The sequence below is a fragment of the Erinaceus europaeus genome, chromosome 18 (assembly GCF_950295315.1).
Source record: "Erinaceus europaeus chromosome 18, mEriEur2.1, whole genome shotgun sequence".
Taxonomy (NCBI): Eukaryota; Metazoa; Chordata; class Mammalia; order Eulipotyphla; family Erinaceidae; genus Erinaceus; species Erinaceus europaeus.
Window position 1 is genome coordinate 1,741,981 of NC_080179.1, and position 27,646 is coordinate 1,769,626.

Sequence of the window (27,646 nt, forward strand, 5' to 3'; positions counted from 1 at the left end):
TGGGAGTTGGCGGTAGCACAGTGGGTTAAGCGCAGGTGGCGCAAAGCGCAAGGACCGGCATAAAGCCCCTGGCTCCCCACCTGGCTCGCCACAGGTGGTGAGGCAGCTCTGCAGGTGTGTGTCTGTCTTTCTCTCCCCCTCTCTGTCTTCCTCTCCTCTCTCCATTTCTCTCTGTCCTATCCAACAATGACGATATCATCATCAACAACAACAATAATAATTACAACAATAAAACAACAAGGGCAACAAAAGGGAATAAATAATTTTTTTTTTAAAGTACCTAGCCCTGAGAAGCAATTACAGAGGCCAGACCTACCACCTTCTGCACCCCATAAAGAATTTGGGTCCAGTGGTCCAGGAGGTGGCACAACGGATAAAGCACTGGATTCTCAACCATGAGGTTCTGAGTTCAATCCCAGGCAGCACATGTACCAGAGTGGTGTCTGGTTCTTTCTCTCTCGCTACCTGTCTTTCTCATGAATAAATAAATAAATTATTTAAAAGAAATAAAAAGAATTTGTGTCCATATAGGGAAGCTTCCAATGGTGGGGATGGGATAGGGAACTCTGGTTGTGGGAACTGTGTGGAATTGTACCCCTGTTATCTTTCAATCTTGTGAACCATTATTAAATCACTAATAAAAATGTAAAGTTCCTAGTCATTCTTTCTTTTGTAACACTCTCCTTGGAGGTGATTTCTGTTGTCTCTCACCTTAATATTAGCTTTTTTTTCTAGCCGTATTTTAAATTTTCTTTGCAAATTGTGGCATTGTTCTCCCTATCAGTGTCTCTCATTCATGGTAAACAGTCACTGTCTTTTGCAAATTCTGCTGAAGAGCACACACACAGCACCATGGTTTGATTTCTCAAACTTTAATATAAAGAATTGACATCCTCGGGCTAGGAGGAAGGCACCAGAGTTTGCAACTTTAAACATCATCTTGGATATTTCTCATTGACTTGGTTCACAGTCCATACTCTAGAAGAATTGCTAAATGCAATCTCTACTCACGGAGAAAAACACAGAAGCCAAAGGATATCTGACAGAAACTTCCTATTCCTTGCTAAAGAAATAATCTCGCTTCTTAAGAAAATGCACACCCCTCAGGCAAGAATGAATACAATTTTCCAGCAGGCTACTTTACAAAGAGATTCCCTGGACATATTTATTCTGGTATCTCATGTATCATTACTTCTCCTATTAAATGTGCTCATAAAAGAACTAACTGCAAGAAATAGTTCTGTTTGTTCCTGAAGGCTTTCATTACCATTCAGGCTGTGGTTTCAAGTCATGATCCCCTGTGTGAGCTGGAGGACTTTCTCCTTAGCGATATTTTCCTATGTCACTCACAGGCAGATCTAAGCAGATGCATGTTCTTACTGTTAATCTGTGTGCGGTTTCACAGAATGTGCAGTCTTATGAAACACATTCATCCATGCCTTCCCGGACTATCTTCCTAGCACATTCCCAAGACTGTGACTCAATTGTCTAAGATAGGTTAAAGTCATAAATGCAAATTATATGATTTCTTTAATTGAAGACGAACCCATCATGATTTGTTCTTCTCGTGGGTAGGAGAGGTCTTGTTTTGGACTATTTGAGATCTCCTTTACCTGTGAGGGTTGTACTTTGGTTTGTTCTGCCTCCATTTTAGAGTTTCCACCAAGAACGTTTTAGACATATTCCATGCCTTTCTTTTTCTAATAAGGGGTAATTGAAGGACCTTTCCACTTTCTTCTTAAATTTGTATTAGTGATTTAATAATGATAAATGAGATTGATAGATAGCAAGGGTACAATTCCATACAACTCCCACCACCAGAGTTCTGTGCCCATCCCCTCCATTGGAAGCTTCCTGCTAGGAGTCTGGACCCAAATTCTCTATGGGGAGCAGAAGGTGGGAGTTCTGGCTTCTGTCATTGCTTCTCCGCCAGACATGGGTGTTGGCAGGTGGATCCACACCCCCAGCCTGTGTCTGTCTGTCCCTAGTGGGGCAGGGCACTAGGGGGGAGGCTCCAGGACACATAGTGAGGTCGTCTGCCCAGGGAGGTCAGGATGGCATCATGGCAGCATCTGCATCTTGGTGGCTGAAAGGCAGTAAGATATAAAATAGGGTGAATTGTTTAACAATCAGGAAGCCAAAGGTAGGGTAAGAACAGATGGAACTAGGACGTCTATTTTAGCTTTGTTCCAAGGGGCCCATGACTTTAGTAATTTTTGTCTAAGTCTGAGAACTAACGTGCAAGTGGGTGAAAAGCATTTTCCGGGGAGATGGTGTCATATAGGAAAAAACATCCTTGCCTCTCTCTATGCGATTAACACTTAAGCGGTAACGACACTAGACAGTTGCTTATGTATTTACCTCATGACCTAGGCCCGTGAGTCCTTGCGATGGCTATTCCCAGCATCAATAAAGGAACACTGGCCGCAGACACTTCTTTAAAGAATGAAGGGCTGCTGTAGAGACGTTCTTCGGCGTCGTATAACACAGCTGCCACCAATACAGTGGCGCTTTCTTCTCCAGCTCTCTGGCCTCTTGACTCGGTGCCTCTTAACCTCTCAACAGGGTTTGATTGTGATTATAAATTTATACGTGGAGCAAGACACATGGACGAGGCGACTAAAGAATCGAAGAGGAGAAATGTTTCTAGCATTATTTGTGAGCAGCGGACAGACAGAAGTCATGAAAGACTCCCTCTCACTCGCCCTGTGGACGCCTGCAGGAGAGGTCAGAGTAGCCAAGGCACGTGGAGCCGCTCATTTCTCCTGAGGAAATGGCTGAGTCACATGGAAGAAAGACACAGAGGACCCTTACTGACTCTGAATTCCACAATGAAAACTCTGAAACAGTCTCCTCACAAGAAAAGTCAGAGCTTTGTATGAAGGTACTCTGGCCATCATTTCAAATCATACACAAATGCCGATGTATTCTATTGTACAACTGGACCTGATGCTTTTCTATTCCAATTTTACAGAGTTATACATGACTATACATGTAACAATAACTGTGTGAAATGAATCAGAACAATCTCTTATTAATCTTTTGTCCCTTGTAAAATGTCAACAACTGTAATGCAAAAGCCATTAATTCTGGATAAAATGATAAAAAAAAAACTAAGTAAGTGGCATACAGCCTTAGAAATAAATCCTTTTTTATTCATTATAAAACATTATATAATGTAATCCTATTCATCACGGTATTCTGAAATTGTGGGCATTGGTCTTTGATCACTAAAATTAGTACAATTTCTTTTTCCAGTGTTCATTTGAAAAATATTGAATTTCAGTTTGTTACAATGCTAACATCAACAAAATTAATATCATCATTCTCTCTTGCATTGGTATTTTTCTTTTAAAAACAACCATACACATCTCAGTGTTATATGTTAATGTACATAATTTCAGAAAATTTTTATTTTTTATTATCTTCATTTATTTGACAGATATAACTGACATCAAGAGGGAAGCCAGGGGGAGGATAGAGAGGAAGAGAGACAGAGAGACACCTGACACCCTGATTTACCACTCAGGAAGCTTTCCCCCTGCAAGTGGGGACTGGGGGTTTGAACCCGGGTCCTTGTGCATTGTAACTTGTGCGCTCAACCAAGTGCGCCACCATCCAGCCCCCCAAAATTAAAATCTGTTTTTTTTTTCTTCTGGCATTTTGTAACCTATGTACTTCCACTACTTTTATCCCAGTGTGAGGATGTCATATGCCAGCAGTGTGAAGCTACGGGACAGGTCATGCCGTGTGGTGGAGAGTCTGAATCAACTGGCCTTTCAGGCGGCCCTTGTCTCAGTCCCAGGGCTCATGTGAAGTAGATACAAAGGTGAGGGAAAGAACAGGAAAAAAAAATGATCGTACTTTCTTTCAACTGGTATTGCTTAATAGAGATTCAAGATAATTGAAACAGACAGACAATAAAGCAAATGCAATTTTCTTTCTTTTTTTTTTTATTTATTTCACTTCTGGCACTGAACTAATAGAAATTCACATACAGGCAAGATAGACTAAGGCTTGGGACAGAGAAGATTGAAAAAGCTTAACAACAATAAAAAAATCCAATTTTATTTTTATTTGACTTTAACCAAGAAACCAGGTGTGGAAATCAAAACCAACCTTAAGGCTCACCCATGTCTGTAGCCAGAGCACTCCACAGCAGCCGCCGAAACTTGCAGAGCTACATTCAGTCAACAGCTTCTCTGCTGGTGGGAAAAAGAAATCAAAAAGTCTGAACAGATTCTGTTCGAATTTGGGTTACAAATTTTGATGGAATTCAGAAAAAAACATGAAACACCAAAGTGAAAAAACAGGACTGTCGAATAAGTTACCTGGAAACTTCTCTGCTTTCTCCATGCTGACAACCCGGAGTTGAGTTCCTGGGACGTCAGGTGGGAATATTATGGTCCTGGAGCACTAAGATGCATGGGGACGTACGTTAGTGAGAAGGCTGTGCAGATGCCTGTGGCAGGGAGAGGAGAGACTGTATCCTTGTGTCTTCAACTAGATGATAAACCACTAAACCCCAATTGAAAAAATAATAATAGTTGAATTAGACAATTAAAAGAATATGTTCTTCATGTTTCTCTGAATCAAAGGCTTTACCAGCAGACATTCCACCTATCTCTAACATTAAAGAAATATTATCCTACTACTTCTTCTTCTTCTAGCGTTTGCCCATTATCCTACTGAGGCCCTGTGGCGGAGTAACTGGTTGAGTGCACGTGTTCGGATGTGCAAAGACTCGGATTCAAGCCCCTGGCTCCCTGCTGCAGGGGGGCAGCTTTAGAAATGGTGAAGGAGTGCTGCAGGTGTCTTTCTCTCTCCCTTCCTATCTTCCTCTTCCTTCTTGATTTCACCCCATCTCTATCCAATAAGTAATACATGAAATATATTCTAAAGCATTATCCTATTCCTGTAGATTCAGAGTCTCATGAGGAAAGTCAACTCAAATTAGGTTTTTATTAAAAAAAAAAACACACAATTGTTTGTCTCATAAAAACCAAGAACAGAAAAGGCTAAGGTAAAATAAAATAGAAATTATTTATAATTGAACACAAAGAATCAACGTCTTACTAAAGCCTCCTTTATTTTCTGAGTCACCCTGAACGCCTATGTAATTCTCTTGTATGCTTTGTACTAACACTTTTGAAATGAGGAAGAACACTGGCTATTGTCAAGTCTTCATCTTTATACAAAAAATCCATTTTCTTAAAATCGAACTTACAATAATGCTTATAGTTTGCCAAAGCACATTTTTTTTCATTATATATTAACATTTTTTTTTTGCAGACGATTAGGGCCAAAGTAAGTAAATGATAGTGAAATGAATCTTTACAAAACTACTGAAATTAAAAAATAAATAACACATTTTAAGAGCTTGCACAGTGTAGGTGATACAGTTAAGTTACAGGTGGATACATATGCACTTAGTAATACCCTGCCCCTCCAGGCATATTACAAAATTTGAACATGAGTTGTTCTTTTTTTTTTTATTTTTTGCCTCCAGGTCTATTGCAGGGCTCAGTGCATGGATCCACGGCTCCTGGAGGCCATTTCCCTTTTGTCCTGCCTTTCTGGTTGCCCTTGTTTTATTGTTGTTGTGGTACCATTATTATTGCTGTTATTGATCGTTGTTGTTGGTTAGGACAGAGAGAAATGGAGAGAGGAAGGGAAGACAGAGAGGGGGAGAGAAAGACAGACACCTGCAGACCTGCTTCACCGCCTGCAGGAAAGTGACACTCCTGCAGGTGGGGAGCCGGGGGCTTGAACCGGGATCCTTACCCTGGTCCTTGTGTTTCATGAACAAGTTCTATCGTTTTGACATTGTGCCGTAGAATATACAGCTCAAGAATTTTACTAAGGCTCCACACACTTTCTCATTATTAGAGTTTCCCAAATTGTTGAGTCTTCAAGTCCTCTGTGTTTTTGCTTCTTTTTTCAGTTGTGTTCATCGTGATTGATAATATAAATGAGAGATTTAGATACATTTCAAAGAGAGTTTATTTAAAATAGAAATGGCATATACCTCCTACTGTAAATCTCACAGTTAATGCTCTGTACAAAGCAAAGCCTTATTACATCGTGTAATTTACTGTTAGTACGATAACAATACATCACAGGTAGAAAATATTGGGTTCATTCAGAAATACATTCCCTATGTATTTAATTCTTTTTATTTGTCTGATTAAAATCTGTAAAGTTTAGTTAGAAACTGAAACACTTTTAGGGGTAATGATTGGACAAATCTCAGATACAGAGAATAGCGCAAGCCACTGTGAGCATTGTCATGTCCCATGGAGATGACAGTCAACGAAGGGCTGAAATTATCTGAAAAGCAGGGGCCAGGCGGCGTCTCACCTGGCTCAGCGCACACATTACAGTGTGCAAGGTCCTGGGTTCAAGTCCCATGAGTGGTGAAGCAGGGCTATAGGAGCCTCTCTGTCTCTTTCCCTCTCTGCCCACCCAATCTCTGTCTCTATCCAGTACTAAAAATATTTTTTTAACATTTTTTATATTTATTTATTTATTTTCCCTTTTGTTGCCCTTGTTGTTTAACATTGTTGTGGTTATTGATATTATTGTAGTTGGATAGGACAGAGAGAAATGGAGAGAGGAGGGGAAGACAGAGAGGGGGAGAGAAAGACAGACACCTGCAGACCTGCTTCACCGCCTGTGAAGCGACTCCCCTGCAGGTGGGGAGCCGGGGGCTCGAACCGGGATCCTTAAGCCGGTCCTTGCACTTTGCGCCACCTGCGCTTAACCTGCTGCACCACCTCCCGACTCCCAATAAAACTATTTTTTAAAAATTGCAAGATATAAGATATGCAGTGGACATAGACTCCTGGAGCCCATGTAACATCTTCACAGGAATATCTTAACACCTTGATTATGAAGATTGTCTTTCACATCATTTTAGTGACTTAGTTTCTCTACTTGAAATTTTAAGAAATATCTCTGAATGTATTTGGAAACACCAAATGCTGGCTATGCTCACTCACATTTGTTTGTATCCTGGATGTATTATTGCGGTTATGAAAATGAAAATTCAGTATGTAAAATTATGCCCGGAATGAATTGTTGTTACTACTCTGGGCAGTTAGAAAAGTCCCCTTGGAAGTTAATGCCAGTGACTCACACAGGTGAAATGCTAAGGGATCCCTCTCAGGATGGGATGTAACTTTGTTGGAGGCTTTACCTGAAATACAAACATGTATTTTATGCCTTCTGCTGATGAATGTCATTGGGAGATTCCAACACTGAGATGCCAGGAGATGGTGCACCTGGTTGAGTGCACACATTATAGTGTTCAAGGACCTGGGTTCAAGCCCCTGGTCCCCATGTGCAGAGGGAAGCTTCATGAGTGTTGAAGCAGGCCTGCAGGTGTCTCTCTGTCTCTCTCCTTCTCTATCTCCCCCCTGCTCTCTCATTTTTCTGTCTCAATCAAATAATAAATAAAAAATAAAATAAAAACTAAAGAAAAAAATCTAACATTGGTTTTCTTTGCCTCAATTAGTTCCCTCAACTCAAGACTGTAATCTGTAATATACTCTAATCACTTGAGTCCTGGTCCTTGCACTTGTGACATGTGTATCAATCAGGTGTGCAGTGCCTGGTCCTTGCACTTGTGACATGTGTATCAATCAGGTGTGCAGTGCCTGGTCCTTGCACTTGTGACATGTGTATCAATCAGGTGTGCAGTGCCTGGTCCTTGCACTTGTGACATGTGTATCAATCAGGTGTGCAGTGCCTGGTCCTTGCACTTGTGACATGTGTACTCAATCAGATGAGCAGTGCCTGGTCCCTGCACTTGTGACATGTGTACTCAATCAGGTGTGCAGTGCCTGGTCCCTGCACTTGTGACATGTGTACTCAGTCAGGTGTGCAGTGCCTGGTCCTTGCACTTGTGACATGTGTACTCAGTCAGGTGTGCAGTGCCTGGTCCTTGCACTTGTGACATGTGTACTCAATCAGGTGTGCAGTGCCTGGTCTTTGCACTTGTGACATGTGTGTACTCAGTCAGGTGTGCAGTGCCTGGTCTTTGTACTTGTGACATGTGTACTCAGTCAGGTGTGCAGTGCCTGGTCCTTGCACTTGTGACATGTGTACTCAATCAGATGAGCAGTGCCTGGTCCTTGCACTTGTGACATGTGTACTCAGTCAGGTGTGCAGTGCCTGGTCCTTGCACTTGTGACATGTGTACTCAGTCAGGTGTGCAGTGCCTGGTCCTTGCACTTGTGACATGTGTACTCAATCAGATGAGCAGTGCCTGGTCCTTGCACTTGTGACATGTGTACTCAGTCAGGTGTGCAGTGCCTGGTCCTTGCACTTTTGACATGTGTACTCAATCAGATGAGCAGTGCCTGGTCTTTGCACTTGTGACATGTGTACTTAATCAGGTGAGCAGTGCCTGGTCCTTGCACTTGTGACATGTGTACTCAATCAGGTGTGCGGTGCCTGGTCCTTGCACTTGCGACATGTGAACTCAATCAGGTGTGCGGTGCCTGGTCCTTGTATTTGTGACATGTGCACTCAATCAGGTGTGCGGTGCCTGGTCCTTGTATTTGTGACATGTGTACTCAATCAGGTGTGCGGTGGGTGCCTGGTCCTTGCACTTTTGACATGTGTACTCAATCAGGTGTGCAGTGCCTGGCCCCTCTTTATAGGAGAGTAAGTAGCGAAGGTGGCAGATTTCTATGGACTTGCACTGAAGGCAAAATTCGAATGTGTTGTGTACAGTAGTGTAATGGAGAGAAGCAATTGCATTATTTATAAAATACTTTAACTGTATACCATATCTTAAAATTCAGAAGAAAATTGTCATGATATGTGAAAATACATCTAGAACTGACTTTGTATTTAATAAGAACATTTCAGAAGAAAAAAATTATGAATGACTCATTTCAGTCCTCCAAAGTCTAGTGTAATATCAAACTTTTCCCTTTTTAATGTGTTCGTGAAAGTGAGCAAGCTACTCAGATGTTTTCTGACCTGTTCAAACACTTACAGGTTGAATAGATATTTGAGAAAGGATATGTCAGTCATCATTGATCAATAGTTTGTTTTCTTTGAGAAGTCAGAGACATGCATTGAATTTATAGTTAAGACTAGGTACATAAAATCATAATTGTCTGAAATTCTTTAATTACATTTTTTACATGTAAAGGTAAGTATAGACAAGATGATTTTATTTATTTATTTATTTGATGTGTCTCTCTCTCTCTCTCTCTCTCTCTCTCGCTCTTTGCCTCCAGGGTTCTCGCTGGGGCTCGGTACCTGCATTACCAATCTACTGTTCCTGGAGACCATTTTTTCCATCTTGTTGCCCTTGTTGTTAGCGTTATTGTTATTATAGCTGTCGTTGTTGTTGGATAGGACAGAGAGAAGTCGAGAGAGGAGGGGAGACAGAAAGAGGGAAAGAAAGACAGACACCTTCAGACATGCTTTACTGCCCGTGAAGCGACTCCCCTGCATGTGGGGAGCCAGGGACTCAAACCGGGATCCTTAAGCCGGTCCTTGAGCTTTGCACCATGTGTGCTTAACCTGCTGCCCTACTGCCCAGCCCCCACAGGATAATTTTATGTCAATTTTTAATAAAAAAATTAACAATTTGAAGAAATTTCTAATTTTTAGAGTTAAATTTATTGTCAATAAAATATCCACACAGAATTTTATGTGAAAGTCCATTTAAATGTTCACAAGTGATTAGAAGAATAAAATTAAAAATAATTGTATATAACCCATCTAACCAATGAGTGTTGAGACTTGATATCACCAAGTTATAAAAATCAAGCTTTTCTCATAACATCGTGGAATGTAGTCGTGCCTTTAATTTGCATAATGTGAGCAGTGCTGGAGAAGATGTTAGGAGCCTTCTCTTATTTGTTGACTTGGTAGCGTTTTTATATTTTGAGGCCACTTTTCTTAAGCGTTTACATGCTGTGCCCAGTTTTATTGATCTACTTGTCGTCAGAGTCCCAGGTTATGGGGAGAACATACACCTTTTTTATCATGATAGCATATACCTTTTTGATACACAACTACAAACATTGCTTCCCTCATTTTAAAATTTAACTTTGATTCTACTTCTCCCAGTCAGCTTCCTGGGGGTCAGTCAGCATGATAGCAACAGAAATTTTCATAGAATAAAAATGTGTTTTTATTTTCACCAGCTGCATTAATGATTCATTTGTTTTCTTTTATGTATCGTGTATCTTGGCGAACTCTTCCTTAAACCAAGATCACTAAAACCACCATCGTGCTTCTTTGTATTGATTTATTGATCGATTTTTCACCAGAGCACGGATCAATTCTGTTTTATGGTGGTGCCGGGGATTGAACCTGAGACTTTGGCTCCTCAGACATGAGAGCCTCATTGCATAATTATTATGCTATCTGCTTTCAAATAATGCTTCTAAAAACTTTGTAGATTTACATTTTACACTCAGGTATATGAACTATTATATTATTGAGTAAGAATGGTCAGGACAGACCTACCTTTGTTCTAGACCTTGAATGAGAAGTATCCAATTTTATTATTATTATTGTTATCAGAACACTGCTTAGTTCTGGTTTATGGTGGTGGTGGGGGTTGAACCTGGGACCTCAGAGCCTCAAGCACTAACGTCATTCTGCATAATCATTATGCTGTCTCCCCAGCCTCAGAGTATTCATTTTTCAACAATGTTAACTTGAGACTTTTTTGCATATGTCCGTTATTGTGCTGTATTTCCTTTCCTCTTATTTTTGTGTACTCTTGCTAAAGAAAAAAAAACAACAGTCATCACCTTACGAAGCCCAATCCTAACTCCCCACTTACAGGGAATAGAAGCAGCAAAGTTCAGTTATATCACAGGGAGGAGCCCTCTACAAAATATCAAACTGGGAAAAACTCAGTGTAAGCCACGGACCACTGGTTTCCCAAGTGAATGTGCGACAAATGGCCTCGAAGACTTTATGAGAAAAGGAGAAGAGCTTTGGTGGTCGTTGCTGGGAGGCTGGGACGCAGATCTTGGAGGCTGGTGCAGTGTGGACTTATTCCGGTGATCCTACAATCTTGTGAGATGGATTGTAGGGGATCATGAGTATCAACACGTCCGTCCAAGGGGAAACTAAGGGGAGAATAACAAGACGTGTTAACCAATTACAAACTACTGGTTTTACTAGATTGTAGTCCCAACTAGCAGCCTTGTGTCTTAGGGAGCTTTGGAAAATGCCTAGAGGAATACCCTGCACCGCCACCTGAGGGGTGAAGGGATTGGAAAAGCGAAACTCATGGCTGCCGACAGAAAGGAGGAATGAAAACCTAGTTTTCAAGGATAGAAACCCTTAGTGCGCATTTTATTTTAAACGACGTGTATCGTGCAGATGTGAACGGAAGTCGATCACGTCGCTGCTGCTCTGATGTTGATTCCTGAGCTTACGAATCTATGTGTTTATAGCATGTACTTGCGATAGAACACGTTAAGTTGGAAAAGTCACCATTTTAATTCCTATACTTGCTTAAAACTTCTTTTTATATATGTATTTTTTCTTTTTATTTATTTATTTTCCCTTTTGTTGCCCTTGGTTTTTTAATTGTTGTTGATGTCATCGTCGTTGGATAAGACAGAGAGAAATGGAGAGAGGAGGGGAAGACAGACAGGGGGAGAGAAAGACAGACACCTGCAGACCTGCTTCACCGCCTGTGAAGCGACTCCCCTGCAGGTGGGGAGCCGGGGGCTCGAACCAGGATCCTTAAGCCGGTCCTTGTGCCTTGCCGCTGCACTACCACCCGACTCCCTGCTTAAAACTTCTTTAACCCAACTAATATGATCTGAAAATATGAATGTGGTTTGGGAATATAATGATTAGAACTTTATGCATTTTTTCACAGCCTTTTGTTCTTCTAACAAGGGAAGTTCCTGGGAAGTATTATTAACATCTATCATTGCTCTCAGAGAACTATTCTAAATGAATCAATTGTAGAAAACTACTAAGTGATAGTCTCATTTCCATAGAAATGGCCTCATTATGACTAAATACTCGAAATGTATGAAGACAGTATTGTTTAGAGGAAGTCTAGCAACACTTTCCTCTCCGCTAACTCATATAAATGTCTTCCCTCATGTTTGAAATTATATGATTTGAATTCACCATGCACACTTATAAGGCATTATTAGATTTTTTTTCACTCTGAACCATTAGTTCTATTATTTAACTGAGTTTATTTAGGCCTCCTATAATGGCAATTAATTGAAGTTGAGCAAAATGTTTTGCATGCTTAAAAATACAGCATTTTTTATTAGTGATTTAATAATGATGGACAAGATTGTAGGAGAAGAGGGATACGATTCCATATAATTCCCTCCACCAGGCTCCCATATCCCACCCCCTCCACTGGAAGCTTTGCTTTTCTTTATCCCCCTGGGAGTATGGACCAAAATTCTTTATGGGGAGCAGAGAGTGTGAGTTCTGGCTTTGGTAATTGCTTCTCTGCTTGACACGTGCTGGCAGGTGGGTCCAAACCCCCAGCCTGTTTCTATCTTTCCCTAGTGGGGCAGGGCTCCGGGGAGGTGGAGCTCCAGGACACATTCTTGAAGTTGTCTTCCCAGGGAACACAGGTTGGCATCTTGATAGCATCTGCAACTTGTTGACTGAAAATCAGTAAGATATAAAGCAGAACAAATTGTTTAATAATCATAAACCTAAAGATAAGAATAGAGCCCATGTTTAAAAAATGTGATATTTGTGTTTGTTCTTTTTCTCTTTCTTTCTAGCTTTCTTCTCTTTCTTTCTTTCTTTCTTTCTTCCTTCTCTCCTCCTCCTTCTCCTTCTCCTCCTCTTCCTCCTCCTCCTCCTTCTTCCTCTAATTAAATTATACCAAGGCATGAACTTAGGTCTTCAGAACTGTATAGTGCTACTGCACGGACTCCTTGTCCCACTTTTCTGTTTGCATTTATTTTTTTTAAGTAGAGAAAGAAAGAAGGAAATGTGTGGAAAAAAAAAAAAAAGCAAAGAATGGGAGCAACATCTTAGCGGTGTGTCACTGCCCACAGAGCTCTCTTCCCTGCCGTTCATGCCGTTCATGCTCTGTGTGGTGCCAGGATCCCAGCTCAGGGCCTTGCACTTGATGACATGTGTGCATCGCCACGTTTGTGATGTCCTGCCTTTTGATTTCACAGCACAACATATGAGGTGACAAGGTTACCAGACAGATTTTCATGAAAATGGAAACCTCTTGAGTTATCTGTCCTTCGACTAAATCTTCAAGCCCAATTAATCCCTGTCAACTCAGATGCTCTCAATTTTAGTGCAACATCCACATACTAAGTCAAACACCTGCAAGGGTTCTTACATGGTGACCACTAACAGCATCCTGATACCAGCCGATAAACTTCTATCACTTCTTCATGTTTTGTGAAAGAAAATTACTGTTTCACAATTCCATCTGAACTTCTGATTGACAAATAAACAATACAGTAATCCTCTGTTCTTTCCAAATTTCTTTTTATTACCACTAAGGAAAGATGTGAATATTTTTAATGTTTCCATAGTCAGTAAAGAAGAAATAGAGAACACTGGTGCAAATACAAAAACTCTCGCTATGTCAGAAACTAAATATCTAGAAAAAGAAATTAATACTAGACAGAATATTAATAAAAAGTAGTTGCATATGCTTAATCTAATTCACACTCACTTGAGGCATTCAATCATTTTATTGATAACTTTATACTAACAAGTCACTCATCAAAGTAACACCCTGTGAAGATACTTGCTCAAGTCACACAGCGTGCAAATAATACATCTGGGATTTGCAAAGAACTAGACCACTTTGGGGTCTATATTAAAGGTTTTTAACTGGAAATTATTCTTCATCAATGTGTTTTTATACATGAAAAAAATAATGAAAGTAATGGAGGGCTGGGTGGTAGTATACCTTGCTGAGTGTACGTGTTATAATACACACGGCCCCAGGTTCAAGTCACTGGTCCCTACCTGCAGGAAGAAAGCTTTGTTGAGTGGTGAAGCAGGATGCAGAGGTTTCTGTCCCTGTACCTCTCTGTCTCCCCCTTCCCTTTCGATTTCAACTGTGCCTATTCAAGAAACAAAGATTTAAATGATAAAACAACTACAATGAAACTTCTAGTTTAAGGTATCAAGTAACTGATCGTGTATGACTATTGAGGCAAGACTACTTTATAATGGCATAAAAGAAAAGAGAGGGCTGGGTGGTGGCACACATGTGGTTAAATGGACACATCACCATGGAAAAGGACCTGGGTAGGGTTCTAGAGAGGGGAGGTTCTGGGAAGCATTGCGGAGGCCATCTGTCCTGGGAAGTCAGGATGGAATCATGGTGGCATCTGTATCTTGGTGGCTGAAAGGAAGTAAGCTGAAATGCAGGGCAAAATATTTAATAAACAGGACCCAGAAAGTAGGAATAATGGAGCAGATGAAAGTAAGGACCTTCAGGTAGAAGGAGTCTAGGAGTCTATTTCAGGAATGTTCCTAGGGACCCGTGTCCTAATCATCTTTGCTTGAACTTGATAGCTGACATGGGGATGGACCAAAATACTGTCTGGGAAGATTATGGCAGAGTTGAGAATAGGCCTAGAAAGCGAATTAGGGCATAGAGTAGCTCTCAAACTTGAAGAAAATATAAAAATGCAATTAAGTATTTATTACATGCATCTAACCTACGACCCATAGTTATTTACTATATGTAATTGTAACCTTTAAAATCTGAAAGGCAAGTCTTTATTCATTTCCAAATTAAAGAGAAAATAATTTCTTATGCTAGAACATTTTATTTTGACTTACTTTGTACTGTCATAATGGATCTCTTGTCTGATTTTTCAGTATGGAAGCATTAGTTTATAGTTACGTTTAAAATAAAACAAGGGAAAAGTCTAGTTTCCTTTAAAATATATTAACTATTCTAAAAATATAAAGCATGTAGATTTTTAAACACTTGTAAAGCATTGTACAGCACATCATGATGGTACAACAAACAGGATCCTACTACTACTACTATTATTATTATTAATGTTAATGTTAGGGCTACTGGTAGATTAGATCATGAATGAGTTATCAAACAGAAATGTGGGTCAATCAACTCCAAGATTTGTATAGAATTCTGCCTCCTCCGTACTGAATTGTATTTACTAAGTAATTTGTGAGATACCTAATATTTATACTGAATTGTTCCTTAAAAAGAACGTTCGGGCAAGACCTTTTCAGACAGTCACAATCATTGAGCTTATAATTTCACAGCTGACTTGGACACTGACATAGTAAAGAAAGATCAGGCACCTCTACAAACCATGTAGGTTTGGCAATAAAATGCTTGTTTAAAAATAAACCACTGAAAACTTATCAGTGACAAAAACTAAATATTCTGAAAAATGTGTTGTTGTTCTTGTTGTTTATTTCTTTTTTTCCTTTTCCTCTTCTTTCTTTTCTCTTGATTTGTCAGAAAAGGAGCCTGACAGAAGTCTCTCTGTGATTCTTAAAAATAAGGTTGGTAACCATCTCTTTCCCAGATTCAGCATTTCTGGTGATAAGAGAGACATGATGGGACAAGTCCCTGGGTGTAAGTGAATACAGCCTCCTCAGACTGCTCACTCCCCTCCTTTCTCCTCCTCTACTCTGGCAATGTCCACTGACATTGCTTATGTTTCTACAACTTCCTGGGATCACACAACAGTGCCCATAATGTATTATCTTCTAAGACGTGACCAAGTTTACCACATAATAAAATCAAATACTTTCAGATGATCTAAGACAAAACTCGCACTTATTTCACTTAGGTATGGGGAAACTGTCTATGAATGACTTTAAATAATTTTAACATGTTAAACATCCAATAAGTAGTGGTATTTGAAGTTAATTGGGTCTAAAAGTTCCATAAGTCTTCTAATTGAAAGTTGTTTTTTTTTTCTCTTTTCAAATAGTGCTATTGAGGGAGTCGTGGTTTACATTACAGTTGTTGACAAAGGGGTAGTTACTCACTTCCTTGTGGTGAGTGTCTGCAAAACACTCTCACCACTATCATGCACAGAAACTCCAACACCTGGCCTCTCCCCACCACTCCACCCTGCAGCACACTGCACCCAATGCTGCTTTGTCAGGGCTCTTTCCCTTTGCATCCCTGTGTCTGAAGTTCCATCTGTGAGTGAGAACACCTAGTATTTGTCCTTTCATTTTTGGCTTATTTTACCACGATTCCTTCAAATCCCATTCAAGGCGAGACAAATAAGATGACTTCTTCATTTTTAACAGCTGAGTAGTTACTAATCTTGGAAAATGGAATGAAAAGAAAGAGGAAAGGAAGGAAGGAAGGAAGGAAGGAAGGAAGGAAGGAAGGAAGGAAGGAAGGAAGGAAGGAAGGAGGAAAAAAGGATAAAGACAGATATTTTCTAAACTTGGGGTAAGCTTGTTAAATTTCCTAGAAAATTTTCCTTGGCTCATATTCCAATATTTTCCACGTATTAGATAGCATTTTCCTTTTTGAGAACACTGCCTCATCTATATACTGCAGATAAGTGCAGAATTATTACCCAAAGCTTGTCAAGAAGATTAGCGAAACTAGGTACTTAAGACATACTTAGCTAGTTTAGCTAATCTTGAAATGTTAGCAGAAAGACCACCTGTTCCAGCCTTGATATTAAAAAGCTTCCAGTCTCCCACTTTTCTCTATAGGAGCTTATTGCAGAGAAAATGAACATTGGGAATTCCTGTGTTGAGGAGGGTGTGGCTGTCAGCTATTAGAATCCACCTCAGAAGCACTGCTAATCAGAGACAGGACCCATCCATCCGTCGGGTGATAGTGAGTATGTAGTTTTCACCGTTAAGAGTCTAAGTTCTATACTTTGCCAACCTCTGTTGCTATTGTCAGAGTCTAAGGAATTATCTTTAATTTTTTTTTAGATTTTTAAAATTATTTTCGTTTAGTGGGTAAAGACAGCTAGAAATCAAGAGGAAAAGGGTATGAGAGACAGAGGGACAGGGAGAGGGAGAGACCTGCAACCCTGCTTCACCACTTGGACCCCCCCCAGCAGGTGGGCCTTGAACCTAGGTCCTTGCGTATTGTACCATGTGCACTCAATGAGGTGAGCCACCACCTGGACCCCAGAGTCTAAGGAATTCTCCTTATTTAATTTAATGTACCTCTCCCTCAGTTTCTGATATAGGTGAGTGGGGCCAGATACATTATTTCTCTGAATGATGATACCATTGGTTTTTCAAGTTTTAGGATTTTCACACTCACCAACCTCCCCCCACCCCTCTTCAATGCAGTCACCACCAATGATTAAATTGCCACATCTTTTCCCAGTGGAGTCTGAGTACCCAGTCCTTGTCTTCCACTAAGGAAATGAGCATTTGAGGTCTTTTTTACTCATCTAATATAATGGTCATTATTAAGATTTACATCTTTTTTTCCTAAAATGCTTTATCTTGTCCACTTTTGTTTGAGTGTTTTGTAAGAAAACTAAACTCAAGACTTTAGACTGAATTTGGCTCCAATAGTTTAAAGATTCCTGTGTCTTCACCTTTAAATAAAACCTTTTGCAAAAATGAGTCATTGAATAACCTGCTTTAATTAGCTTCTTGAGAGAATAATAAAGTCGTAATTTAGTCTACTCTCTTGCACAGAATAAATTGCAATTACTGAGTACTTTTCTGCCTCAGTTAAAATTGCTGCCTTGATTATAGATCAGAGGAATTTTTCTCCCCATTTGTTGTCTGAAATGACTATGGTATTAACAATTTTTAAAAGTTCTATACACATGAACATGTATGATTTTAAATAAAATGCTATAGATAATGCCTTGAATATCCACTGAAAACTATCAAATGAAGCACAAGATAAACATAACAAAACCATTGTGGGACGATAACATTTTTCACTTTACTGAAAAATTCCAATAGGCCCATGCCTGGGACATTTTCTCATGGTGTTAATAAAAATCCTTGCCTTGAGTGTGTAGGTGAGAGGCACAGAGTCTCTAAACTGATCAATAAGAGTAGCAGACCAGAAAACAGGGGAATGAGGATGTCCAGAGTGTTTTCTGGGTTCTAGTCCCTTTAGTGGAAAAAGATTAAAAAAAAGAAACAACAGTGCCACTTTGTGGAATCACTAGCGTTCTCTTACAATGTGTTGATTTTCTACTTACTATAATAGAAAATCTCCAGCAGCTGGGTGACAAGCCTCTGCCCTGCAGAGGCCACAAAGACACGTGCATGGAGACCACAGGAACCAGTAATCATTGGAACCAGCTGCAAATCACAGCCAGCCCAAGAGCAGAGGGAGAGAAGTGCAGAGAAGCCCTGAGCCCTGAGCAGAGGTGGAGACAGTGTGAAGGACCCTCCCTCCCTCAAGGCCTGTTTGGAGAGCCTTCTGGGCCATTTGGAACCCAAAGGTAGCTGAAGCAAAGAGAGCTGCACTACCAGTATTTCCTACCACCACCTTCCACACCTCCAGAACAACAACAACAACAAAATAACAAAACAGAAAGCCCACTCTACTGGGCTGGCGTCCCCACCTGGAACACACAGCCATTCCAGAGACCTGCCTGGATGGTCTCACACCTTAATAATCTTTGCAAAGTCAAACAAATAGCCATTTATCAACACAAATCAGTCATCCATGGTACTACTTGTAAGCTGGCTAACTGGAGAAAAGGAAATGAAAATACAACCAAAAAAAAGAAAGAAAGGAAAGAAAACACACCAACGTTGGTGTTACATTTTAAAAATAGAATGGCATTGCTTGTAGCATGGAATAAATGAAACTTTTAGACATATGTCCTGCTAACTCTGAAAGATACTTTAGCATTTAACAAAATTATAATGTGGGGCTGGGGAGACAGCAAAATGGTTCTGGAATGACTGTCGTGCCTGAGGTTCTGAGGTTTCAGGTTCAATTCCCAGCACCACTGTCACCAGCCATAGCTGAGCAGTGCTCTGGTCTTTGTCACTGCCTATCAACTGTCTAGCTGCCTGTCTGTCTGTGTATCTCTCCGTAATTATTTGGAGTTCTATAATGCCAAAATTAGTAAATAAAGTATCAGTTAACAGCATTCTATACCTTAAGAAAACAACAAAACAGACAAACAGAAAAATCCAGGCCACTGAGGAGTTAATTTATAGTCTCTTAGCAGTATTTAGTACCTCAGAAAAGTAGCCTTTATTTTTGGGTTTATTGGTGAACATGTCTAAGTCTAAGAAACTCACATAGCGTTGTTCTAATGTTCCATTTCTTAGTTCTCCATATTTCGTTCAAACTGTAGACACTCTTGCACTAGTTTAAACCACGGACACTCTTGAATTTTCAAAACAAGTTTCTTCTTTAGTCAGCATGATGTTCTTTTGTTTTTTGACTAAAGAGTCATGTTAGCTTTTTGCTCCAGTGTAGCAACCTTTCATAGCAGAGAACACAAAATTTCTAAAAAAAAAAGTTACATGCTGGAAGACAGGAGGTATTAACTCATGGCCATAAAGCCAGCACAAGCCTCCAGTCCCTTCTTCTCTTGTAAATAGGGAAATATTTATGATTAAACATGATCAAGCAGAGCAATTAGTAATTGATAAGAGTTTTTAAATTATTAGCTTTAAAAATTTTTTTTTAATTTAATTTTATTTTTGAGGGAGATGCAAAAAGAGAGACACACACACAGAGAAACACCAGAGCACTGGTCAGCTCTGGCTTATGGTGGTGCGAGGGATTGAACCTGGGACTTGAACCTGGGACGTAGAAGCCTCAGGCATGAGAGTCTGTTTGCATAACCATTATACTGTCTTCCCACCTTTAATTATTATTTTTATTATCTTTATTTATTAGATAGAGATAGCCAGCAACCAAGAGGGTAGGGTGAGCTAGAGGGACAGAGAGACACCTTCAGTCCTGCTTCACCACTTGCAAAATTTGCCCCTGCAGGTGGGGACCAGGGGTTCAAAACTGGGTCCTAGTGCAGTATGACTTGTGTACTCAACCAAGTGTGCCACCACCCAGGCCCTGAAAGGGTGTGTTTTTTTTTTTTTTTAGAAAATTTTTGCACTGAAGATTCCATAAAGCGCATGCACATCAGTATGGCTTTGTGGTGATTAAATACCATTAATTTGTATGTAGAGAAAAACCTGTTTTTGTTGTTGTTGTTGTTTTGTTATGAGGGTTAAATACATGATCTGCAAAGTGTTTTTTACCCCTCTCCTCTTACAGAGTTTAGTCATAAATGTCGGCTCCTACTTGAAGCCAGAGAATCAGCACCCTGAGGATGAGGGGAGGTGGGCGTGGCGGGTGGGAGTCCATTTCCTTCGCTGTGAAGACTCACGGGTACGTGCCTGAGAAGGCCGAATAATTGTTCCCGTCACCAGTGTAATTCCTGCACTGACGCAGACCCGTCTTTGCAAGTGCTATGTCCATATGCTGATAGTAATGTCAGGAAGATATAATGTAAAGGGCTAAAATACACATGGAAAGAGAGAGAGGTTTGTACTTTTTAGATTGTTCCAGAGTGACATGACTTCTGCTTTTACAGGGTCTGAGGAAATTCTGATCACCTTAACATTTTGCAGACATCTGCAAACACCACAATATTGATGATATCTTGCTTATTGGACCTAACATTTAGAAAAGGACAATGACTTTGGATGTCCTTGGAAGGGAAATGCGTTGAAAAGCCTGGGTGATGAACTTTAGGAAGGTCCAGGGGCCTCTAAGCTAGTGCTCTTTTTAGAATGGAATGGCCAATATTCCCGCTCATGTCAACAAGGAAACACCATGTGGTCAAGCTTCTGTGATACTTTGAAACATAACGTATATCACCACTTCACAGAACCACTTTTATCCATATATTTGATATTTTAAAAATCTTGCGGCATTTCATTTTTGTTGTTGGCTTTTGGTCATGACCAGAACTTCACGACTCTGCTGTCCAGCAAATAAATAAATAATGGAGGCGGGGTAGCATAATTGTTATGCAAAGAGATTTCATGCCTGAGGCTCAAAAGTTCTAGGTTCAATCCCCGGTACCATAAGGCAGAGCTAAGCAGTGGTCTAGTGAGGTTAAAATTATATAATGTCTGTATGTATGTATAACTCAAGTATTTCTTTCTTCATTCTAGTTTTGATTGGTGGATATTACTACTAGGGTTATCATTGGGACTATGCCCCACAAAATCATACTCCCAGCAGCTTTTTTTTTTTTCTTTTTGATAGATGCAAAGAGAAATGGAGAGGGAAGGGGAGATGGGGTGGGAGAGAAAGAGAGACCTTCAGCCCTGCTTCACCCCTCCTGAAGCTTCCCCTCTGAAGGGAGAGAGGAGCAGCCACTGGAGAGCAGAACGTGTGAGTGTGGGCTACACCCTGCCCTGCCACCAGCCAGCCGGACATTTCTAATACTACGTCACTGTGGCACCGACATTTCTCTCTCCCCACATTTGTGGGCCCTTATGACTCTACTATGAAACACAGGCTACTTTGGATAATCTCCTATTTTAATTTGAGCTGACTAGCAATATTGCTACCGCCTATGTGAATCCTTTTAATTTTCGTAAGTATTTATGGTACAGAAACAGAGAAATGCAGAAGGCAGGGAAAATAGAGAATGAGAGAAATTGAGATAGCACGACAGATGATAGATGGGTAGGTAGATAGAGAGGTAGAGAGAGAGAGACAGACAGACAGACAGACAGAACGAACTACAGCACTGCTTCACTGCTTGTGAAGCTTTCGCCCCATAGGTGGGGACCAAGGGTTTGAACCTGAGTCCTTGTGCATTGTGACATGTCTGTTCTACTAAGTGTGCCACCACCTGGCCCCTGAATGCACCTTTAATCTTCTCTTGACATATAAACTGAATCTTTTTTTGAGTCATTTCTGTTGCACTGGCTAGAAGTCACTCGTATATTAATATCTTCTGTCAATGCTCACCAGAAAATCTTAAATGCACAGAGGGTGTTTACTGGCCTGATGCTAACGGATCAACAAGCTCATATTCTAAGTCATCTAATATCGATAAAATGAGTCCAGAATGTTCTCAGTATATTATTTCTATGTATTTAAAGCTTGAATACTATGTTTAATAACCCTGTGCCCTAAAATGATTTGCTTAACTTTCCTGATCATTAGTGTATCTGTTAAGCAAGAGGAACACATCTAACTCAAGGATTTCTAGATAATGAAGGAAATGAATGTATGGAGACGTCAGCAATGCACCAAAACTTAAGCAAAACCCTCTATTGAAATTGAACCTATGAAGATTATCAGAACTAGTGCTGGATACTTTATCTTAGCAGGACCTTATGGGAAATAAACCAACATATACATCAGGATTAAATTGTGTTCTTATTGTGTTTTATGCTTTTTTACTGGTATATAGTTAAGATTTGTATGGTGCCATAATTAGAAAAAGATAGTTTTTACTTCCTGTGTCATAAAAAAAATGCCTGACTCTCATAGTGTTTGTGGTTACTGAGGTACCGGCTGCCATGCAAGCATCGCACTGACAATAGACAGTTACAGTATGAAGATGGTGACAGCACCGGGGAGTCACACAGAGTGCTGAGCATGGGACCGTGGATGGTCTGGGCCAAGGCTGGGGTCTTTAGGACTCTAATAAGTATATGTGAGGGTAAATAAACAAAACATTGGATGTAGTGTATCAAGTTTGACCATGGAGGAGTGTCAGAGGGCATTGTTTTAACAATACAAATGGAGTATGATCATAAATAAGAGACTCTCCTCATCATTGTTATGACATTTACCCCAGGCATAAGACCTTTACTGTACTTAATGATGCAATTACTAGGTATCATTCTGAGTGTTTTGAATATCGAGAATGAACTATTCATAAATGGCTTCAGAGAACATAATTTAGTGAATGAGTTTTGCTTCTTAACTCTAGCCTTGTAGAGCAAATCAGAGAAATCTGATGCAGACGATTCAAATAATAAGGTTTTCAATGGTAACCAAATTGAAGAGCCATCAAAATTAAATAAGGGGTGCAAAGAAAGTCAGAATGGATCAATATGGTAGTCAAATGGTCCGGGAGGTGGCACAGTAGATAAGGCATTAGAAACTCAAGCATGAGGTCCCAAGTTCAGTCTCCAGCAGCACGCGTACCTGGGTGATGTCCGGCTCTTTCTCTTTCTCATTAAGAAATAAGTTCTCTGTATCTGCTGAATCCCATGCTGTGACCTGCTGCTTTAAGGCTTCTTGAGAAGGTTCGTGACTAGGCCTTGACCCGCAATCCCACTTGGAGTTTTACTTTTCATTTTCACTTTTGTCTTTGTTTATTAAATTTTATGAGTGAGATTATCTCATATTCATTTTCCTCCCCCCCCCTCTCTCTCTCTCTCCCGCCCTCCCCTTCTCCCTCCCTCTCTCCCTTTCTTTTGTTACTGAATCCCCAATCCCTCCATTGCAAGCCACTATGGATCTCCCAAATCTGCAGACATGAGTTAACTATCATCTCTACAACTATCTGTCTAGAGTTGAACATAGTCATCACCCCCTTTTTCGCCCAGATCCAGTCCTCTCTTCCCCTCCAAGCCACACATAACCCTATCACTACATCCAAATGTCCCTCCCTCTTTCCTCCTCTCTCTGTGGGCTCTGATGGAGCTGGAGTTCAGAGCCCTTTTAGTTTCTTCCTCCTGTTACTTCTCCCCCACTGGGAGTATGAAGCAAGATTGTTTTGGGGGAATGCAGAAGGTGGGAGTTCTGGCTTCTGTCATTGCTTCTCCACTGGACATGGGTGTTGGCAGGTGGACCCACACCCCCAGTCTGTGTCTGTCTGTCCCGAGTGGGGCAGGGCTCTGGGGAGGGGAGGCTCCAGGACACATGGTTGAGGGCATCTGCCCAGGGAGGTCAGGACGGAATCATGGTAGCATCTGCGACTTGGTGACTGAGGCCGCAGCTGTTTAAGCTGTACATAATGGATTCTATTTGGGTCTCTTGTTGTACTTATTTATTTTGGGGGGGGCACCTATCTGATCTCTGTTACTCCATGGTCATGCATCCTGGAAGTCCCCAAATTATCACCCTTCTCTCTTTGACTTGTCTCACTTAACATGATTCCTCCAAGCTCCATCCGAGATGAGGAAAAGGAGAGGATTTCACCATTTTAGACGATGTTGTAGTATTCCATTTCTACAAGTCATTTATTGACACCCCCAATAATATGATAAAGCATGAATGGAAATTGAAACAAAAGCTTAAACAGAAAGCATGATTGTTGTCTACAGAGTTAATGACACATGAAAGTTTATATCTTGAATAAATAAAAATAAACATTTTTTAAATTAAAAATAATATTGCTCTGATAGTTTATCTATAGGGAGAGCAGAACTATAGTATGAACATTACCTTAGGTGGAGTAATCCCTGTTTATAAGAATTCATTATGAATCTTAAGACAATATTCTACTTAGTCTACGTGGTTGACAATATAAGTTAAATAAGGTGAGAGTAAAAATGGTTCTAAATTTCTAGAGGCGCCATATGCTGTATTTTGCAATAGCCGAATAAGAGTATACTCAAAGGAGGAGCGAAACACTGGGTCTCCGTCAGCAGGGGAATGTGACGCTGCTCCACTTCCTGCCTCTACTGTTGCCTGTTAATAAGTGAATACAAATGGTAGTGCGCCAAGGGCCTCGATTGTTACACAGAATAAATATCAGCTCTCAGCAACCTCCAGAAACAGGTACTGCTACCTTCCAGTATCCACTTTAGAGGCAATGGGATAAAACTACAGACATGCATGTAATTTGCCCAAATTCACAAGGAATAAAACACGACTGTACCCTGAGGCGGTCTGGTCCTACAGCTGCATGCTTAATTGTGGTGACAGTAGACCCCAAACTTGTCTTGAATCAGTGTCACCTGGGAGTCTCACTAACAAGGCAACTCTCCAGTCACGTCTCACGCCGGTGACTCCCAGCCTCTGGCAGTTGAACTCAAGCCTCTGTAATAAAATAAAATAATAAGCTGCAGAAGGATTACTCTTCCTAGTAATGTTGTTTGTGTCTTAGAGCTAGTACAAATATCTGTAGAAAAGTTATGAACCTCGAAAGAGGAAAGAAATACAGTGTGCTTAGGATAGAAATTGACTCCTATCAAGGGATCGTTTGTGATTCTTAGTATTTAGTGCATGTTAAGTAATCAGTGTTATTATCATTGTGTGTCCCTTAGTGTACGATGTCTGACCAAATCTCTAGTGGTCTGTTGATTCAAATACACTTCAGTTGAGATGTTTTTTTCCCTGCATTTTTCACATAGCTGAATAACCATTTAATTTTAATAACCTTTGATTGTTTTTGTACAACAAGTGAGGTAATGTAATACCTTGTGATGATTAAGTTGTGTAGTATTTATATGTTGCTTTTAATGAGTAATCCTAGTGGGGGAGGCAGATGGTTGAGCACCCAGCTAAGCTCATATTACCAAGCACAAGAACCTGGTTTGGACCCCCTGTTCCCCCCCACCTGCAGGAGGTCCCCTCTGTGATCCCTGAGGTGAAGCAGGCCTGCATGTGTCTATCTATCCTGCCAAGTCAGAATTAGAAAGGAAATAAGTAAACAATCTTATTTAACAAGTGTTGACATGGAAAATCAGAAAAGTTTATATTTTTACAATGATATTTGGAATTAATAAAGTTGAGACAATGCTTCAGGGTTTTTTAATATGTGTGAAATAATAAATTTGTTGGTTGCTTGTGGATAAAATGCAAGAATGATAATTAGCAGGAGGCTGGCATCCTTCACTTGACTTGGAACCACACTAGCACTTTAGGAAATAACCTTAGAGAACGTTACTGAACCCCTCTGGGAGAATGCAGGGTGTCTGTGCTGCACTGAGGTTAGAGGGCATATCCACTGGAAGGCACCACCGTATCACTTACTCCTGACCCGTTATTATTAAGTACATGAAGGCTCACAAATGATAAACTATTTGTTTACAATGAAAAAAAAAAGAGCAGGGGTAGATAGCATCATGGTTCTGCAAAGAGACTCAAGTCTGAGGCTCTGAAGTCCCAGGTTCAATCCCCCACACCACAATAAGCCAGAGCTGTGCGGTGCTCCGGTGTTTCTCTCTGTCTTTCTCTCCCTGCATCTCTCTCAAAAAATAAAATAAATAAAATACTTTTAAAAAAAGAAAAAAAATCAACAGTACTTGCTATAACATGAATTCAGCCATCTAATTCCCACATTTGATAAGTGTGGGGATATCCAATACACAGAAAATATTTTGTGAAAAATTTTCTACAATAAAGTGTTAATAATACATTGCACACAAAAATAATGATAAAGAAAAACAAAAGCACATAACACCATTGGAGATTTTGAAAATATTTCTTTTTGTAGAGAGAAAGTGGAGGGTGGGGGGACCCAGTCAAGTTGTCTTTGAATTAGCAATATGCATATAAACTCAATGTTGAGGTAAGATATGAATACCCTTAATGTCCACTTTGAAGAAGAATAGAAAAGTAACCTTGAATCTCAGGAAAGAGGAAATAAAACACTAAACGCACTCACTTCTACACACAGCTGTTTTTCAGAGTGGATCGGTTTGATAAAAATTATGCCCTTTTTCTGTACCTTATTTTATTTTTCTAGAAATAAAAATAGTGCCGGTGCCCGAGGCGTGAGTCCCAGTGAACCTCCGTTATCACCCCAGAGGCTTGGCACTCTGCTCATTAAGATCTGCATTACCTGACTGAGTGACCTTGTTTGGTGAGAAGACACAGGTGGAGACTGTCAGTAAATCTTGTTACTGTAACAAGTATCCCTCCTGTTCAGGAGCGAAGTCCCTGATCCTGGCATCTCTTTCCTTGGTAAACAAGCCAGCCGTATTCCCTTTCCAACGTGGGGCTCTTCCCTCATGCCATCAGGTTTTTCAACATATTCGTTTGTTCAAGGATTATCTAAAAGAAGTCTCATGCTGTGAAGGTGAGACGCTCGCTCTTTCTTAGCAAGGAACTCTTGCTGGCTTTCGAGAAATTCAAGATGACATTATATGTTGTAAACAGAAGCGAAGAGAAATCAGGTAGGCCATCTCCGTGTTAGAAAGCCCTTCTGGGGAAAACTACAAGACATATGAGCAGGCAGCCACTGATTTAAATTATCCCTGTTTGTCTCTTTCAAAATGTGAAAAAAAGCAGCTTAAGAACAGAGCGATTTTCATTGTTGGAGAAAGATTGGGGTTTGAAGAGATATATAATCATACAGGAGTGAGGAAGCATAAAATATACCACAAATACAGGAAAAAACATTTAATTCATAACCATTCCAATATCTTCATAAATAAAATTGTTGAACAGGAAAAATAACAACCATCTCAGTCCATTGAAACTATTACCACACATAATATAACGTAAACAATAGTTTATTTCCATGGCATAGTTCTGCAGACTGTATAGTCTGAGGTCAAAGTGTCTGTGCAGTCAGCTGGGTGGAGAATTTCTCTTTGTGCCCTGCTGCAGCAGAAGAGACTAGAGATTTCTCAGGGGGAGCAGGGGGTGGCACACCTGGTTAAGAACAAATATCCCAGGGAGTTGGGTGGTAGTGCAGCGGGTTAAGCGCAAGTGGCACAAAGCACAATGCCAAGCCCCTGGCTCCCCACCTGCAGGGGAGTCGCTTCACAGGCAGTGAAGCAGGTCTGC

General features: G+C 40.4%; 1 long non-coding RNA gene across 1 annotated transcript in view; it reads left to right on the forward strand.

The window, feature by feature from the left end:
- The window catches only part of LOC132534295 (uncharacterized), a 625,528-nt gene extending 598,812 nt beyond the window's left edge, over nt 1–26,716 (forward strand). The window contains exon 4 of the long non-coding RNA XR_009546017.1: nt 26,601–26,716. This is a non-coding gene — a long non-coding RNA (uncharacterized LOC132534295). The remainder of the gene's footprint in view (nt 1–26,600) is intronic.
- Nucleotides 26,717–27,646: the final 930 nt, after the last annotated feature.